Source organism: Columba livia, chromosome 1 (genome assembly GCF_036013475.1).
Source record: "Columba livia isolate bColLiv1 breed racing homer chromosome 1, bColLiv1.pat.W.v2, whole genome shotgun sequence".
NCBI lineage: Eukaryota > Metazoa > Chordata > Aves > Columbiformes > Columbidae > Columba > Columba livia.
The window spans coordinates 201782488-201799053 of record NC_088602.1 but is presented as its reverse complement, the minus strand read 5'-3'; the positions used below and the strand labels follow the sequence as shown (position 1 = coordinate 201799053).

General features: G+C 35.9%; 1 protein-coding gene across 1 annotated transcript in view; it reads left to right on the top strand.

Annotated features, from left to right (window-relative positions):
* Positions 1-10447: 10447 nt before the first annotated feature.
* PCLO (piccolo presynaptic cytomatrix protein) overlaps positions 10448-16566 on the top strand; it is a 434071-nt gene continuing 427952 nt past the window's right edge. Inside the window, exon 1 of the mRNA XM_065049216.1 lies at positions 10448-10779. The gene's annotated coding sequence lies outside the window, so the exon portion shown is untranslated. The remainder of the gene's footprint in view (positions 10780-16566) is intronic.

Genomic DNA, 16566 nt, shown 5'->3' with positions numbered 1-16566 from the left:
TTGTTGTGAAAACACACCTGGAGTACTGTGTCTAGCCCTGGTGCCCTCAGCACAGGAAAGAAAAGAACCTGTTGGAGTGGGTCCAGAGGAGGCCCCCAAGATGATCAGAGGGCTGGAACCTCTGAAGAAAGGCTGAGACAGTTGGGATTGTTCAGGCTGGAGAAGAGAAGACTCTAGGGAGACCTGATTGTGTCCTTTCTGTGTATAAAGAGGGCTTGTAAGAAAGAAGGAGAAAGACTTTTTACTAGGGTCTGTAGTGAAATGACAAGAGATAATGATTTTAAACTAAAGGACTGTAGCTTGGATATAAGGAAAAAATTCTGTCTTTTGGTGAGACATTGGAACAAGATGCCCAGAGAAGCTGGGCCTGCCCCATCACTGGAAATGTTCAAGGTCAGTTTGGACCAGATTTTGACTAACCTGATCTAGTGAAAGATGTCCCTGCCTTTGTCAGGGGGTTGGAACTAGATAGTGTTTAAAGGTGCTTTCCAACCCAAACCATTCCATTATTCTATGATTTATAGTCTTCATGTGTAAGTCGCATATACGGGTTGTGCTCATAACAAAGATGATGTGAATCTGCTTCAGGCAGTATGAGTTGAAGATTTTAGAATAAGAGTTTGCCTATCCGGTTCTAACTAAGGTACAGTCAAAAGTTGTAATTATACATATGAAATCCCAGGAAACTGCAGAATTAACTGATTATTACTACATATAGTACAGTAACCTTGCCTGTAGACAACTTCTGCTATTTCTGTTAGTGCTTTGACATTTTCATACTCCTGCCATTTCTGTTTCTGTCATCCATTCCAGACACTTTAAAGCTATCTGCAAAACTAGTCTATAATTTTGGTTTTCAGGGTGCAAGCCTGCATTTTGTTCCCAGAAAATGATAATTTTACACTAGAATCTTTCATCACTATTATGCCTGTATTCTCAAATCTCTTATTATCTCCTTAAGGCTTTTCTTGTATCAGGTGTCTTTGGAGTTCCCCTCATTTCTCCAGTGGAGAATTTTTTTTTATTATTATTTTTTATTTAACAATATCATTTAGATGCAAACACCATGCTAGGGCTTTCACATGAATAAGCTACAGACTTTCTTTGTAGCAGAGAGTGATTCTTCTTCAGACCAGGGATTTAGCTCAAGGAAGTTGAAACCAATCTGTTAGCACACTTGGCATGGACAGTATTCTGAAAAGAGAAATAGTAACAGTTGATTAGATTTACACGTCAATGTATCTATACAGATACAAACACAAACTGCAAACTAGTTTTGGAAAAACACATTATAAATTCTGAAAGCTAGCTTATAGACCTAAGTCATCCTCTTCATTAAGAGACACCACATGTTAGTAAGATGCATGCGTATATCATTTGGTATTTAACTAGATTTCAGGGTAAAAGAGGAAAAAAAGCCTTTTGAATATCTATGGAACTATAAAGAAAAGGAATGTGGAAAAACACATTCAGAGAGAATTTGTTTACTGCACGATTTCTCTGGAGTTTCATTTCTGAAGCACAGCTTAATTCCTTTGGATATACTTGAGATAACCAGTGAAGATGCAATTATGTTGCTCAGCAAAAAGCACTGTATGTCCTACTTCCTGAAAAGAATTAAGAATGTCACTTTTGTTACCTGACATTGCAAACTAGAACAGCTGTAGCATCTACACACTCACACGGGGTACACACATCAGAAAGAGTGGGCAAATGACCAACATCATTAATAATTTGTTATTTATGAAGCATACTTTTTTAATTAAGAGCTGGATTTTATCCCCATTTCATTTAATGCATTAAGTGTGGGGTTCCATAACCACGTTCTTAGCTTGACTAATTTTTGCCTTCCAACTACACTAGCTCTGGCCCCTCATTACTACGCTTATGCGTCCCTCTCATCTGTATATGAATAAGGGTTGGTTTGGTTTGTAAGGGGGCCCAGAGTAGGGACTTCAACAACTGATACAACTGTGCAAGAGGCACAGGAGGAACAAAGGACAGTAGGAATAGGAATAAAAGAGGATGGACAGCTGATCCATAAGCTGGATTTGCTGTTGTAAAAAGCATCCATGACCATTTTACATACTCATTTGTATCAGAAACATTTTATTTAATAAAAAATCTTAGAATTCTTTGAGAGCTATTTGTTTTCCAGAATGATTTCAATTATTTCCATATGTTGCCCTCTGCTTATGAGCTAGGTACACATCTGAGGTTTTATAGTCACATAAACATATACAATGTACATAAAAAATGCACCTCTTAGCAAGCAGTGGTGTGCGATATATGTATGGTTTGCATAAATGTAAGCACTTCATAAAAACCAAAATATTTGGAACCTATTAATTCTGGTCCTGATACAGACAACCAGAACCTATGTGGTGTTTCCTCCAGTACAAACTAAGACTAAGAAATTATAACTAACAGTTGGTTGAAGTGGCCAGGATGCTGTCACTGCAGCATGAACTGGGCACCTGAAGTACCCTCATTAAGAGATGTAAAACCTCCAATATCTTGTAATGTACATCCAAAACTGAGAAATCAGAAAGCCTTCTGACATATGGCCCCTTTACACTCTATTTGTATAGCTAATATGTAACAAATCTGAATAAGAATCAGATTGCAAAGCTATCTGATAACGTTTTGTCTTAGAGATACTTAAAGACTTAAAGATGTTGAATGAAAAGTTGTATTTGTATCTGTCAGGAATAGCTAAAATTTATGGGCAATTAAACATGAAGGAATGTGTTTTCAGCTTGGACTGGAAGTAGAGGAAGACACAGGACTGAAATGTTCAGAACTAGAACTTTATGCAAACATATTTAAAATGTAATATACCACAAATCTATGTTCAGTGGACAGGGAATAGCTCCACCCTTATGATGTCTGCTGAAAATTCACAAAACAGGACATTCTGTCAGTTTCCACATCCTCTTACCAAAGTTCTAATGATCTTATTCTTACATAGCCTGCTCCAGAATCTTTCACCTCTCACTTGTCCACTGAAGTATTTTATTGACTTACACTTATTTACAATCTGTTGCTGGGGCATGAAAAATGGTACTTGCATCTGACAAACTCCAGGAACCATTGGAATCCATAGTTTTGAATAATATATATTTATAGTAAATAATATATATTTATAAGACGTAAATATATATTTAAACTTGATAGAAAGAAAATAATCATCATTAGTCTATCATTATTGTCCAGTTATTTAGGAACTTGTGAAAGGGACAGAGGTTTATTTTTAAAAAATAGACTCAAGTAAGCCATTTCTGTCACATATATCACATAATGGTCATGGATTAAAATTGCTGGTTGAATTAGAAAGAATGTAATAGCAGAGTCATGAATGGGCCAAATTATAACATTATAAAAGAGGATTATGCTCTGAAAGTGATGAAAAGCTTTACAAAAATTAAGAAGAAAACCAAGAATAGTGTAAATCTTCACTTAACTCTCCATAATCAAAGTGAATATGTGGAATGTGGTGTATAAACTATATTTTAAAATGCATTTGGTAACTATTCTTTCGAGTAGTTAGTGGAGGCACAAGAGAACAACTGACTTACATCAAAAGCATGCTGTTTCAGGACCAAAGACTGAAGTGGTAATAATGTATTCAGCAATTTCATATTTGAGGAATGGGAGCCATATGGCATAGAAATCTGACATCCTTGTGGAGGACACACCTTCATTAAAAGACAATCCATATATATAGGATGAAGAATGGTAGAACAAAATAAAAAGAGTTCTTGGCAGGATAAAATACTTCCATGCAAAGACTATTTAAAATTGTCTTATTAGATGCTTAAATTTAAAAATATACTACTAAACAGAAAGAAAGAAACAAAATGTATGAGGAATATACACACACACACACACACACACACACATAACTATCATGGATAAATGGTAAAGAAAATAAGTATTAGCAATAAAATTCACCCTTCCAGAAAATGACACTTTCTAAAACAGAAGCACAGAAGGGGGTAAAATCTCAAGTTAAATATAAAACTGCAAGGAGATAAACTAGAATAGAAAAAAAAAAAAAAAAATAGAAGGAGAAACTTGCTAGAGGCATGAAAACTAACAATGAAAATTTTCAAATACTTCAGAAGAAGGAAACCCGCTAGAGAATTTGCATGGCTGATAGATGATAACCATAAAAGAAGCATTCAAGGACAATAAGGAAAACAGCTAAATCAAATTTATGTGCTGTTTGCTAAAAAGGGGTTAGAGAGTTTCCTAAATAAGGTTCATACACAGTCTTCATAGTATGAGCTGAAGAACTGTCCCTAATAGAAGTGTCAGTATAAGAGATTTTGGAAGAAATGGGTACAAGGAAGAGTAACAAATTTCCAGGACTGGATGGCATTTCCCCAATAATCCTGAAGAGACACGAATGTGAAACTGATGAACTGCCACCTGTGGTGTGCAATTTACTCCCTGAAACAGCATCTGTATCTTAGGAAAGCAAAATGGTAATTCAGTGTTTATGAAACCAGGCTTATTTTTAAGAAGGGCTGTAGCATTCTGTATAGGCTATTAGGAAAAAACTTTTATGTAGTGAAGAGCATACAAGATGTGCCAAAGATTATTATCTCTCAGTTGAAAAGAAAAAAAAAAAAAATCATAAGGAATCTGAGTTTTCATGACTGTCACTGGTTAAATTCAACAGTGTGCTAGATGGAACTAGTAATGGACATGCAAGCTCAAAGCACCTGTCCATTAATAATAGAAGATACTAGCTCCCTCGCAACAGGTATTGCTTGGTAAATAAAGGAAGTACAAAAAAAATCCCTTTCTTTCCCATCTTCTATAAATTCAAAATTTTATAATGCTCCGAAATACAAAATTTTATCCCTCTCTGAACTGCAAAGTTGCCAGATGTCAATAATTCATGTACTGGGCAAAGAAGAATTTTTTTACCTTTCAGTACTGTGCTCCAAGCAAATGGATGCTGAAAAGATGAATTAAGCAAAACAAAGTCTATAGTCTTCATTTTTTACCTAAATTGAAGGATTTAAAACTAAACAATAACCTTAATATGAAAGAATATGCTCTTGAGTTATCAATACTGGTAGTAGCCAGAACCGTGAAATAGGAAGGAGAGGGAATTACTTTCATCCTATAATCATCACCTTAACAAGTTTTCAGCAGCAAAGTGAAGAACAGCTGACATAAAATGATGCCATAAGACTTTTCCTTATTCTACTTGGCCTAAGGAATATCACAGAGCTCAACAGAAAATAAATACGTAGCGTGGACAATATCAGTAAGTGACCACTTAAAGATTTTTCAATGAAAATGTTTTATATACAGAGACTTATATTTGCATATGCATGAATGTCTAAATAACTATATAAATATATTTTTATATATGTTTGTAGAGAGGGGTCCTAATAAATCTCCAAAATATATCTGAAGAAAGCTAATAACTTTTATAGATAACTCCAGAATATATATTATTCTTTTCAGCCATTAAATGAGAAGCAAACTAATGAACAGAACTGTCAGTAGTTTAAATTAATCTGAATGCAAAAAAACATATATTAGGTTATATCTTTTCTGCTGAAGATAGTTCTTTCATATGAAACCCACAATTATGAAAAAGTCAATGAAAAAAAAAAAAAATCAACGAAAAAATCCCCCAAAACCTGTGCATTAGGTTATTCTATTGTCTATAGTCTGTTCGAAAATTTTCAAAAGTATCTTGGAAGCTACTGCTACAAAGAAGGAAGCTTCACCATGATCAATGCCCTGAAAGTCTTGGGTTTTGTTTGTTTTTTTTTTCTTAAACTGCTGTCAAACACCAAAAGGTAGAGACAATCCAGAAGCTTAGCAACTAACTAGTGAAAACACTACAGTGTTGCTGCTTTTGCTCGGAATTAAGATGGAAAGTAGGATATCTATTCTAAGCTCTGGCTGTATGCAGTGATCCATACTGTGCTACTGCAGAGGCATGGCTACTTGGAGTCAGTATTAATGAGTGGAAATGTTAAGATTCATTTGCAAGGATTTGATTAGATATGAAGATCATAGTTCTCCTAAATTAATGAAAACCCCTTCCTCTCTACATGAAAGTCCCTGCTTTGTGGATGAGAAATAGTGTCATACGCATTCTGCAGATTATCTGGCTTCCTTCTGATCATCTCTCAGAGCCCATGGATCATGGAAAGATGCTGTCTTTACCATGCTGCTTCCTCCTCTGCCTCTTTAAATTTACCATTTATAAGGACCAGTATCTGAACTTCAGGCCTAGGAAGTGGTTCAATTTCAAGTATTGAAACGCAAGTACTCTTGTGGGAAGACAAAAGGCTAAACCCTTCTACTTCAAAGAGAAAAAGAAAAAGAGCTGAGAGACAGCATAGTCTGCCTGAGGCACAGAAGTGCATGTTTTTGGTGTAAAATGTTTTTTTTTTCAGGGCTCATGTCCTAGCAAATCTTCAGGTCCAAGAATCAACATCAATTCCTTTTTAAACCACCAGTCGAAACTTAAATATTCATGGCTATCTCTCTCTGCAATTAGAAAGGAATCCGTCTTAGTCCAAGTTCCTGAAAATGCCAAGCTCCTTGTCAGTTAGACAGACTCTATTCCCTCCATACAAACTGCAGGGAGGCACATTAAATCCTTGAATTGGAAATCACTGCACCACTGATCATAGTAATAAACTTATTTCTCAGTTCACTTACTTCTGTGCCTGGCTGAGCTTAACTGGGCTGGAGGATCTGTGCCAAATAAGACTTAGAAGCTTCTCCATCTAGGTCAAAGTAAAAAACAAAACAAAACAAAACAAAACAAAACAAAACAAAACAAAACAAAACAAACAAACACACAAAACCACACACACACACACACACAAAAAGACATGTTAAGGACCTGTGCTGACACTCCTCAATATACTAATGAACAGTTTTGTCACTTCTGCTGCTCATTTCCCCATGTGAGTAATGGAGAAAAAGAGTAGCCTGCCATCCCAAGTAGGTAGTAGGTAGTAAAACAGACATTTTTCTCTGCTTTACAGATGCCTTATCTGACCCTTACACAAGGTCTACTGGCTGACTTGGTAGCTCCCCACTATGGGGACATTTTCTTATAATCATAAAAATGGGATAGATGGTGACTTCTTGACCAATGTAACAATGCATCTAGGTTCAGGGCCAGGTCTTAGGCTGCACTCTTCACTTCTTCATTTCCCACTTGCTGTTTAAGCTGTATAACCTGTTCAATCAGTGTCCGGCTTTCTTTGCTCAGGGTTAGGTCCCTCTGCACATGATTTACTGAGCCTCATCATCTCACCAAGAGCTGTGACGGGGCCCTTGTAGGATTTAGATCTCTTTGGCAAGACTGGGACTCAGCTACCACAATGCAGTGCATGACATACAATCTTGATACTCTGAGCATCCATGGTTCCTGCTTAGGACCTGTACTTAATTTTATTTGAAAGGCATTGCATAGGACAGATGTGTATTCCTATCACAGAGATATAGGATGCTGCCATGGTAACTATGCAGGTGCGTGAACTAAAATGTGTGTAGTCTGATACTTTCTGGTATAGCCTGTTCCTTACATACCTATATGTAAACTAACTGAATTGGAAAAAAAAAAAATTAAAAAAAATTCTGTACTTTGGCTCTTTCATGCTTTGAGAAATATGGTGAAATGAATCACTCCATTTATTATGCACTCAGAGGCCAGAACATCAAAGAAATGAAAAATTCTCCTGCTGGAAGTATGTTCAAATTGTACACAATTTAAAGCATCAGAAATAACTGGTATAAACATAATGCAAAATATTGAATAACTTCATATTGTTCATTTGGTGCCCTGAATGAGACCAGAATCCTATTGGGAGAGCTATGATTTCCTTTTGTTATAGATCGTAAAGAATGTATAGACATTAAAGGATCGAATTAAAGCTTCAAAGATGATTAATTATTATGTTTTTTAACTTTGTAATAATCTATTTGTCAGACTTTACTACTTTTTTAATTAACATTTTTTATTTGTTTATGTACAATATGAGAACTAATACAATTGTCTGTCTTTGCTAGACAAAAGTAATAATAACAATAACAACAACAGAATATGAATGTTAAAACATAAGCTGTGAAAATAATTCAAAGTATCTGTAGAGAATCTAGATGAACCTAAAACTATAGGCAACCATCTGACAGTCAGTGATTTAGTTCCCATAGTTTTCTTCTATAGTCAGTATAGAGAACAAGTCCTCTCTTTGATCTTGGGAAAAAAATTTTCATCTTCAGAATGAAATTCATGATAGGATACATAGTTATAAGAAAATCAATTGTAACAGTGCTAACTTTTACATTAAAAAGTAACACAAATGAATACGTAAAATACATGATTACTCCTTAATGAGGAAAAGTTCATATATGCATTAATGTACACTCATGCTATACTGCTTGTCATAACCTTCCTTCTGTTGTATTAGGTTTGGAAAGAGATTCAGCTTTTACCTCTAAGCTGATGTTGATTCTAGAAAAGCTTGAAAGTATTAAACTTTTAACTTCGTTTTATCACCTTATAGCAATACTTCTGATATGTCATTAACACTTTCAAGGTACAGAGGCAAAGTCAAAGTAATTTTCTTTTACTCAAAAAAAAAAAAAAAAAAAAAGCTTAAGGAAATCTTTAAATATATATATATATAGTGGCATTTTAGCTGTTCTTGATAATTTTGAGACATTTTCCAAAAGGTGTCACTTTATCTCAAACATACTACATGACCTCCAAACATTAGTTATTAAGTTGTCATGGGGCAGGAAGATAGAAAGTAAAGAGGATTTAAACCACCTCTTTTTATCCAGTTAATTGCCACCTTGGACAAATAGTATAGCACAGTGGGTCCTCAGTCCTAGCCTCAGGTCTTTTTTTTTTTTCTACATGGGTGGTTCAGTGTGTAATTTTATAAGATTTTTCTGTGTTTTTTTTTAATTATTATTTTTTTCTTGCAGTTTTGAACAGCATGTGGAAGGGGCCATACTGTCAGGGAGCAGCGAGGGATGGCAACTTGCTTTGCTGGCAGTGCAGTGGTTTTACCAATCCAAGTCAGTCCCACCACCCCTGAATGAGATGAGCAGTGCAGGTTGGAGATGACAGCTAGGCTCATCCCAAAGTCCACACGATCAGACAAGTCCATAGCAATGAGACAAGTCCAAGGCCTGGCTGGAAAGTCAAGCTTGTGGATCAGGGTCAAATTCAGCAAGTCCAAAGCACGTTTGCAGTGTAGCTCAGGCAAGCACCAGGCAAGGGCCTGAACTTAAATGCAGCTCTCAAGCAAAGGGCAAAAGGATCCTTTCTTAAGCAGGTCAGCAAGGTTACACAGCTACACCATATCAGAGCTGACCTCCAACACCAGAAACCAAATTTCTGGAGAGGGAGAGTGTGCAGAGATGCTCCCTGCAGTCGGGTTCCTGACACAGGCTTTTCTATACAGGTCACTGGTTTTAATGTGACAGTGTGTCACAATCTGTTATGCCTGGCACAGCCATGTGCCACATTAAGAGCCCTGCCAAGAAGCTGTGCATACCATGAGAGCACAGAACAGCCCTGCAGCTGGGCAGGGTGAAAACCTGATTTTTCGTCCCCTGGCTGTGACCATTTTTCTCACTACAGCTGTGTTCGGATGGTGAGTCATCCTCCCTGCTAAAGGTGTAAGAAGCACACATAGGAAAATAAGGAACAGACATTACACAGCTGAACTGCCAAAAACTTCAGTGAGTCTCTGTGATTTTAGTGAAACAAGAATCACAAGTATCATATTTAATGCATGAAGTGGAATTAACTTTGAATACCTTCTAAGCAAAAGCCTTAAACATGTGACTTACTAAAGAATCATGCTCTACAGGGAGGATGTAAAAAAGTTCCTGTGTCTGTATAACGTCTGGATTTGGTAGGGTTGTGAGGTATTGATAAGAGGAAAATCCAGAAGCGGTCTGTATTGGCAATGAGTCCTTTGAGCTGTTGGTTCTGTACTTGCTGCAGTTGACAGTGGGCAGCAGTGTCCTGACTGCACAGCCTTCAGAGACTCACTGGAAGTGAACAGATTTAGGCTGCTAAACCATTTTGGTAGATCTGAGATAGTAAGAGATAACAAAATTAATCTTTTTGAAAAGAGAAGAGAAGGGAAGGGAAGGGAAGGGAAGGGAAGGGAAGGGAAGGGAAGGGAAGGGAAGGGAAGGGAAGGGAAGGGAAGGGAAGGGAAGGGAAGGGAAGGGAAGGGAAGGGAAGGGAAGGGAAGGGAAGGGAAGGGAAGGGAAGGGAAGGGAAGGGAAGGGAAGGGAAGGGAAGGGAAGGGAAGGGAAGGGAAGGGAAGGGAAGGGAAGGGAAGGGAAGGGAGAGGAAAGGAAAGGAAGGGAAAAGAAAAGAAAAAGAAAAAGAAAAGAAAAAGAAAAAGAAAAAGAAAAAGAAAAAGAAAAAGAAAAAGAAAAAGAAAAAGAAAAAGAAAAAGAAAAAGAAAAGAAAAGAAAAGAAAAGAAAAGAAAAGAAAAGAAAAGAAAAGAAAAGAAAAGAAAAGAAAAGAAAAGAAAAGAAAAGAAAAGAAAAGAAAGGAAAAGAAAAGAAAAGAAAGGAAAAGAAAAGAAAAGAAAAGAAAAGAAAAGAAAAGAAAAGAAAAGAAAAGAAAAGAAAAGAAAAGAAAAGAAAAGAAAAGAAAAGAAAAGAAAAGAAAAGAAAAGAAAAGAAAAGAAAAGAAAAGAAAAGAAAAGAAAAGAAAAGAAACACAAAACATCACATCATTCCTGAAGGTTAGTGTTTATATGCATGTGTCTTTTCTGGTTCTGTGGCATCTGAAAAGTTTGAGGGGAGTATTTGTTTGAAAGAATGATTTTGTGCTGCTGATATCATGACACAGATGGTGACTAAACCAAAATAGATGTCCAGAATGTATAGCATGGTCTGATACTGCTGGAATATTTGTGGACATCTGTTTACACCACCATATAGGCCCACAGGTAAAGTTAAATCTGATAGAAAGAAGTACTCTTCTGTCTAAGTTTCAAAAAGTCAAAACAATTTAATAATATACTGGCAAATATACTGGCAAATATACTGTCTCTTTTCAAAAGAGTCCTTGGTTCTCAATCCAGTGTTCTTGAAAATCAATGGGTGCAGTTTTCTGTGACAGGAAACCACTTCTGTTATTGGAACATTCATGGTTAATGCATTGTATTTTAAGCTGTAGTACCTACCTATTGCAGGGAGTTTTGAAAGTCAAAAGAATTATGATCTTTCCTGCTTTATCAACAACCACAAAAACATTAAGTTGCTAAAAAGTAACTTGAAAGCTGTGATGCAACGTTTGTCACAGGTGATAACCTTATGGGAAGGTCTTAATAATGCATATTGATTTTGCTGAAAACTTCTGTCCTTCCATGTTTATCTTCTACCTTGAAAGTCTGATAAACTTTTAAAAAATAACCTTCTTCATGGACTCATATGGCTCACACTTCAGCTAATTAAATATTTTTAAAATGTTTTAATTACACGATGACAATATTTTGGTGTCTGAGTTGTTGGGACGAGATGTGTGTATTTGTGAATTAGTGTATTTTTGGTTCTAGAAAAGGGGGACATTTTTAATTGACGGCATGTTCCAGCCTACTCTGTTGCTACATGCATCTGCAAACATATAGTTGTTTGGGATTTCTTCCAATATTGAGAAAATACCAAGATACTGTGGTATTCCTGTAGTCTGCTGGCGGTTGTACTCCTTGTAGTCCCAGGTTATGGGACAGGGAAGTAAGACAAAGAGGAGAGATTTGGTTTATTCAGACCTGGATTGTATGTGCTTCCAGTTTCTGGAGTTGCACCTGGTGAGGTCAAGTATAATTTGAACAGAATCAGAACTGGATGCATTTTTGGAGCTGATCTGGTCTGAAATACACATTGGACAGAAATTAACATCCCTTTTAAGAGGTTAGAGGATTTTATTGTTTTTCAGCTAACTATGCACTACTAAGCATCTATTTCTGTCTATCACTGCGAACATGGTCCTTTGTAGCAGCAGCATGCTCTAGTTTCAAGAGGCAATGCCAGAGCATTTTAATACTGCAAACAAGTGTAGGGGGAGAGAGTTATAAGCCATTTATTTTGTTCTCTGCTATTACACTGCGTCATCATGTAGTTTGAGTTTTTGATTCCTTTCTTTTGCAGGTTTTGTGAACTACTTAGGTTATTTTACTCCTCTGTTTTAATACAGATTTCTTCCATTCTGTTTTCTGTGCTAGTCAATTAAGCATTAATTCTGCTTGAAGAAGTATTAACAATTGTAAATATAACAAAAATAACTAGAATTCTATCACACTACTAATGTGAACAATAAAAACATTATAGATTTAATATGTCTTCAGAAAACAAGACATCAGAGAATCCTGAAGTGGTGGTGGTAAAAAAAATTAGAGTCCTTCCAGAAAACTTACCGAAAGCACAGCGATACCACAAACACATTTTTCTGCACTGGAAAAAAAACACAAAAAAATAAAAAATATAGAAAAAGAAAATTTTAAAATTTAAATCGTATGTCAGTCTCTAGAATGTTACAGTATATTTTATTTGGTTACATTGTCTATAGGTCCAATAAGACACCAGACCTTTATGGTTCTCCATTAAGGTATGAGTCAGCATGGCCTAAGCTATAGTCCCCTCCTCTGAAAGACCCCTCAGATGTGCCAGGTAACTTCTTCTTTCATGCATTTCCACACCTGACCTCTGCTCAGGCTTCAAAGCTGGAAACCTTTGCCTGAAATTACATACCACAGGCTATAGCTGCAAAAACAAGTTATTAGATATACCTATTGGGTAACTAAAATGATAGCAAGACCCTTCGTAGGTATGCCTCTGTGGCTGTTTTAGTGACTGTAAAAGACAAAATATTAATTGATATTAACTGTCACTTTTCTGGTAGCCAAGCAAAGGAAATCTTAATTACTGAAGCAGTTGCCCCTTATCAGCTGAAATACTGTGATTGATTCAGTGCTTGCTCCTAATTCTTTCTGGTTGTGGGGCAAAACAGATTAGTTTGTGCAGCTGTCAGATAGTCTAAACACAACCTGCTTCATAAGTGTAAGAGCTAAAACCACGCACAAACGGCCAGAAAGGCATCATAACTGTGAAGAGATAAGTTGCTAAGCTGCTCTAAGTCATACTCAGCCACATAACCATAGCTTAAGAGTAAATGATTGGTATGTCACCTCTTCACAACACTGTTGCTGCCTTTCAAGAGCAGCATGAAGCATAGTGCGTAATTTCTTATTGCTCATTCTGCTCATTGGATTACCATGGGAAATTTCAGGCTATTTTTGGCCTCCTTCTATCTATCACATAGTCAAGACAACAGGAAGACGATGTGCTTTTCTGTTCTTGTTCCCATTGTTATAATGCAAATGAATTAATATTGTGCGATTCTCTGTTCTCATCATGATCCTTCTTAGAGAAACAGTATAACAGGAAAATATACCAGTCAGTAAAACCTTCTGTGACAACTCAGCATTGTGATAAAATCTGTTGCAGTACAAGAAGTAACATGTATGTGATCATTTTGGCGAAAAAGACGACGGGAAGGAAAGAGAACAAATTAACCCTTTCTGGAAACTGAAGCTCATTGCCCTCTGGAAGCTTCTCTGCTTCTCTTAGTCATAAGACATGTGACAGTACAAGGCATAATCTGTATTGATCCCCAGGGGATATTTTTCCCCTTTGTAGCAAAACAACCCATTAGGTAAACAGAGCTTCGTTGCCCATAGCAACAGAAAATTGCATTCTAGCAAGATAACAATGTATTTTAGTTTTGCTTGTTTCTTTCAAAGTTAGAAAAAAAAAAAGATCAGCAGGAAAACAGAACTACAATTACAATTACGTCTAGCCTAATAAAGACTGGACAGCTACAAGGAGAAAAACCAAGATTCATCAACAGAATGGTGAAAAATAGAGTATAATTTTGTAGTATTCACCTGCTGCTCACTTTATTTACAGCAGCGGTAGCCTGGCATTCAGATATTCCCACCACTGCCAGACAGCTTGCAACAATTAATCTGACATTGTTCGTATTATGTTTTCAGACATCGTCTGACTTAGCTTATGTGAAAGTATATTCCAAAATGTATTTTGTAGGCTTTTGCTGGCTATGGCATAAGATGTCTACTTTCCTGTCAGTGCTGTGCAAAGGAAATAAAATTTCAAATGAAACTGATGAGAGAAGGAGGACCTGATGTTGGAAGTGAGTAGGGTCAGCTAAGAAGAGCTGTGGGTATTCAGTAAAGAGCACTAAACAAGCTTACTGAATCAGACCTGCTTGCCCAAGCTCTAGGTTACAGAATATAACTGGAGTTTTATTAAAATAATGTAATCACTATCTTACTGAAATCTAAAGGAACAAATAAATGCAGAGTTTTCATAATGGAAGGAAATCACCCATGGATCTCTGCTATGACTTGCGCAGTTCAACAAAATCATAAAAGGAACTGGAAAAAGGAATGGGATGAAAAAGTTTCCTATTATTAGTAGCTATTCAAAGTAATAAAACCAAGGGTAGACTGAAACTAATATGAGACTAAGGGACTGGCAAAACAGTAAAAAAATTCCACTGGAAATTATTGTGAAGCAATGAACAGGAGAAAAATATCCAAATCCATGGTACTTAATGTCTCTGGACATCTTGCTGCTATGCAAATACATAGTTTATCCACACATTAAATATTCTTTTAACATTTTTTAAATCCAGTGTATCTTTTTTAAGAAGCACCATCCAGAAATGTGTAACCTCAAAGAGAAAGAAGAAAGGTATGGAAAGGCTTCCATACCTAGAAGAAGGAATCAGTAAATAAAGCTTCTTCAGCCAGGAAAAGGGCTGAGTGAGGGGTGTATAATGAAGAACTGTAGTACCTGAAAGTTATCCTTCAAGTTTGTTGGAAATACACCTCTTGCATGTAAGAAGGGTTGGACATAGGATTTTAGTATCTGTTAGATTAAATGTGGTGCAAGAGAAAAAGTGGTGAGGCTCTAAACTTTCTAACTTTGCTTCTATTTCTTCAGAAAAGGCTTAGTTCCTTTTCTTTCTAACTGTCTTTATTCCTTTGCTGTTAGTTTTGTTTTTTGTTTTTTTTTTTTTTTTTCAAGGAAATATATGGATAACACTGGTTTGAATATTAGTACGAAGAAAATACTGCACTGAAAGAGAAATAATATGAGATTTTATCTAAAAGAGTGAATTGTGGATACTTTGTAATCATCTGGGTTTCTTCAGTTTTTATTACAGCTGAGTTTCCAGGCCTTACTTTACAGTGGGGAATAAAATTTATATTTAAAAAAAAAAAAAAGCTACACACATGGTTATGTGGATGGTAGTTAGTGACACAAATTCAGATGTATTAATGTTGCTACTGGGGGAAAGTCTCCAATAATTCATAAGTCAGGAGGGAATTAGAAACAGTTTCTTATATTCAGTTTAGCAGTAAGAACAGGCCTAAGAACCTTTTGGTCTAATCATAAAAAAGCATATAAACATAAATTACAGAGTAATTGTTGATCTGTTTTGTTTGTGAGAAGTTCAGGGATCCTTTGAAACTATACAGAGTTAAGTGTTGCAAGGATGACAATTTGCCATTTTAAAAATGTGACCTCATTGAATCAGGTTATTGTTTTAGACTGTACGTTTTTAATATTTTTTTTAAAATGTTATTTATAGCTCATATGACTCTGAAACAGTATGAAAATTTGGGACTCAAATATTTTTTTAGAAAGTGAGAGACAAAGTTAGGTAACCAATATTCAAATATTTATGTATTACAAACAATTCATTATTTTAAGGATAAGCTCATTTTTTCCTGATACTTTATATTATTTGAACGCCTGGTTTTATTTTCCTTGATTGTATATTATAATACAACTTCCAGAATTACATTTCTAAAATAAATGCTATTTCCTATATAATTTTAAACATGCTTTCTGTGGATATTCTTCAGTAATAGCCTAAAAATTGATACTTCATTGCAGTATTTGCCAACCAGAAATCACGACAGTGTGCATGGTGCAGGAGAAATGGAAAGTGAAATTAACTGGAAACTGATGAGACTGTTTTCAGCTAAGAAATGCAAAAATCGCACCTAATGGAAAAGGAACCCCCACAAAACCTGAAATTGCCTCTAAACTGACTTCAGGGTGATTTTGATCATGACTGAATGCACTATCAAAAGCATCTGAATACATTTTATGTCACATAAGTATTAAAAAAACTGTTCTGAAGTAAAAAGTTCTGTAAGCTTATAATTGCTCCAATAATTTCTTGGTTTGTGATGGTATTTCATTAATGCTGCATCTTTCATGTTTTCTTTTATTTTCTACCTTTTGGTTGGCTGATCATATCACCATTTTTTCCACTCAGTACTTCATCTTGCAACTGCCAAAGTAGAGAAAGTCTTTTATTTCATATTGTCAAAGATTTATGTTTCTTAGACACCTAGATTTTGGTTATATGCAGAGTCTGATTTACCCAAATCTGCTTGTGATTCTTTTCGTATTAAACAAGCCACTTACAG